We start from the raw sequence: 3849 nt of genomic DNA on the forward strand, positions 1-3849 counted from the left end.
AGGTCAATATCACTCAAGCTCACTTACCTGATACAGCAGGCTGACAAAGCTCATCTAATCATAAATGAGTTTTAAGGGTTATGCTATTGTTGCAAAATGGGCTCATTCATCACAATCCTATTTAGAAAATGGACCAAGCATTTCATACCACCTCAACTTAAACAAAGATCTTCATTACAAAGAAACATACAGCAGAACGTGAAACATTACTAGTTAAATCAAATCATACATGGCACAAAATGTGAAATATTACTAGTTGAAGAGTCAAATAGCAAAAGATAGTTAAGAAACACACTCAAAACCTAGACAATACCTAGTATAGCAGAAATATCGAGTGTTTGAATCCAGACCATGTAGATGGACTAGAATTGGAGACCAAAAGAAGCTAGAAAAATATATTGCCCCAAACAAGTCCAAGCTACAAGATTAAATACTAAAAACTTGTGTCTAATTTGAAATACCTTCCTGAGTAAAGACATGCATCTAACTAGACAAATTAAAAATACCTTTTACATTGTGCATTAGAAAAATTGACAATTTTGTTCCTTCCATGAAAATTAAATAGCTCTTTAACATGATATATCAATCTCGCATAAATCAAATTCAAGGAATATACCAACTTTTCACGAATAGCTCACTTAAACTGTCAAAAACATTAGCATCCCTATCCATCACATAGCTCCACAAAGACTCACTAAATAATAACCTGAAATAGTTTTTCTTCTTTTTTCTGAAGTAAATACACCAAACAAGATTTTCATGTTCCCCAGTTCGGATTAGAAGTAAAAAAAAAACTAGAAACTCATTCTCTCGATGAGGAACCGCCGGAGATCTCACCTCCTAGTAAAAGACGCCCTTGCTGATGCTTTGCAGTTTCTGAGAAACCGAAGGCTTAGACCTCATAAATCCATAATCAATAACAATGACAATATTTTCCCTAAATACCTAACTGATTAGGAAAACTCGCCACTTAAAGAACATTTTAGGAAAAGCAAAATTTAATGAATATCATGAAATATGAATACAATTCAAAGCATAGAAAAACTGTGCAGGTATAAGAAGATTAAAAAAAACTATTTAGTACTAAAACATGACTAAATGAATTCCCCACCAACCAAAATCAACACACAATAGTTTGCCGAAACTGAAAGACACTGCAAAGCATAACCTCAATACCATGAAGAACATGAAAAGAAAAGAAAAACTTTTCATCCTTTCTAGCATAAACCAACAAGAGATTTTCAACCAAAAAATCACAGGAACAACAAATGGTAATGAAACATAACAAAAACTCAAACATAACTGCTCACAGCCCAAAGAGGACAAAGGAAAAGAAAACATACCCTGAAATGGTGGAGGTAATAACTTGGGGAGTTAGAAGAAGAAGACCAAGAGAAAGATGTTGAAGCTGCCATTTATACAGAAAAAGGAAGCAGAAAGAAGGAAGAATCAAATTCAGACTTTCACCTTCGAACAAGCGAAAGAAAAAGACTCGTGAGACAAGACCCCAAGGGTAGGGACTACGGAGATTACCTGAGACAGTGCGACGGTCGGCTGCTAGCCAACGAGTTGTGCTCCAAATGCAATGTCAACGAGCCTGCCAAAAGGGGCTGGAATAAATAGGGATATTGCATTGTGCTCTGGAATGCGAAAAATGGAACATGTTGCTCTGTTATGAGTTGTGCTCCAAATGCAATGTCGCATCTTATCCCCCCAAACACACCCTAAAGTAAAAACTAAAACATTAAACCACCCAACTAAAAGTTACCATTCTTTTTCATTTCTGCATCCACATTGGGCTTATGCAACAGAAGATATAACTACAAATGCATGAATCATAAATTCCAACCAACCACCAAGGAAGAAAAGAGGCAAATTGAGCAAAACCAATACCAAAATTCCCAAACATAGCTCAGAAAGAAAACAACAGAAAACACCACGAAGCCAATCATTCAAAAAATCATACCTCTGCTTGAAAATGAACAATACGAAACTGCAGCGAGGAACACCGCCAACGAAACGCCCGCGCCCAAGTAAGAGATACTCGTCAAAGCTGCGAACCAATTCGCACTCATCAACCTAAAACCACTCTACCCACCAAAATTAAGCAAGGAGGAATGAGCAAGAGCAACCTTTATTCATATGCTTCGGCGGAAACTCAGCGATCAACCAACCACCGTAGCCATCGGAGACGCCTCCATCGGAAGGTAATCAAGAGGAACCAACGCCAACTTCTAGGCCACAAATAGGAGACCCCAATGCCCTAATTCTCAGAAGACGGAAACCAAAATAAGTAGATTTGGAGTTCAGCAATCCGTTGAAACCACGAGATTTAGGAAGCCCTAGACTGTGTCGGCTATCTATTAGCAAAAGGAAAGAACAAGAAGAGTGCAGAGAAGAAGTTCGAAATGGGTTTTTACCCCTCTCCCCCTTTTGGCAGGCTCTAGACTCATCGAGAGCCCGGGTCCCAGTCGACTCAGTTTCAGGAGTCCCGATTCGACTCGGTTTCCCGAGTCATGAGTCGACTCGGTTTCAAAGTTTAGGGTGGGCGGCCGCCCACCCATGCCCACCCGTGGCTCCGCCACTGCTCTGAGTCTGAGTGCATTTGTTTACGCCCCATGATGAGCAGGGGCGGAACCAGAAAAATTATATATAGGAGGGGTCGGCCACAATGTGTGTGGATAGAAAAATTATAGGCATTAACCTAAATTTGGGCAAGTTAAGGTTAGGGATGCAAACAGGTCGAGTTTCCAATCCCAAAATACGTTGGGAAGTCAGGTCGGTTCGGTTCCGGAACAGCCAAAATTTGCAAAAATGCCTTCCTGAACCCGATCCGTCAACCCAAGTTAAGCTTTCGGTTGAGCTGCCATTTACATAACTGAATGAGTTGAGACTTAGTTAATTAGGCTCGTCGACTTAAATGAGTCAAGCCAAGTTCTACTAAGGGATTTCAGCAGTTGCTATAAACCTGTACCCCAAATGATACTTTTTTTATATATATTTAGTTACACGGAGAAACCTGAGGCATGGGAACAGGTAGATCATAAATTGACCTCCAAAGGGGGAAAACTCCATGGCTAGGACCCTCGCCCCAAGGGCTTATGCTGGGTGCCGGCTTGTGTAGGGAGGTGACACCCACATGGATTGAACTTTAACCACCCTTATGATAGCCAAGGCCCGTCCCCATTATGCCAACCCCCCTTGGGGCAATTGACACCTAAAACCAGTGTGAGATGTCATGAAGGAAAATAAGATAGGAAACTCAACCAACCTCTATGGAAAAGTTTTTTCTATTTTTTGAAAGGGGAACACACGTACATGACTTGTATGAATCCAAGCCCCGTATAAGCTTAAAATACATACATTTTTTAGTTCTTGAGGGCCTCCTGACCACCCCCGTGGTTCCGCCCCTGCCCATGAGAATCGTTATCCCACACAAACAAAGGAATGATTCTCACTGGGCTTGAGAAAATGACCCATTTGCTTTCGCAAATGACAGTCATTTTTTCATTCAGAACCATAATGGGCTCCTTGTGATTCTAATTCATATGACTCCAAATCACATTTGATTTGGCAAGGGGCCCTTGCTATTCTGATTTATGCAACTCAGTATCACATTTGATTTGGTGCTATACGTGGCCAGCAAAGCAAAAGTATCCTTAGGGGTGTCAACGGGTAGGGTTTACCCAGACCAGACTCGAACCAAACCCTATAGGGTCTGGGTATGGTGATCAATAATAAGGTCCGATTAATACATGGATCCGAGTATAGTTCGTGAAATTCTATATCAGACCCGGACCCGACCTAAGTTCTGATTAAGACCTGCAATTTTTCAATGTAAAAATGATA

The sequence above is a fragment of the Nuphar pumila genome, chromosome 13 (assembly GCF_984573655.1).
Source record: "Nuphar pumila chromosome 13, dmNupPumi1.hap1.1, whole genome shotgun sequence".
NCBI classification, from domain to species: domain Eukaryota; kingdom Viridiplantae; phylum Streptophyta; class Magnoliopsida; order Nymphaeales; family Nymphaeaceae; genus Nuphar; species Nuphar pumila.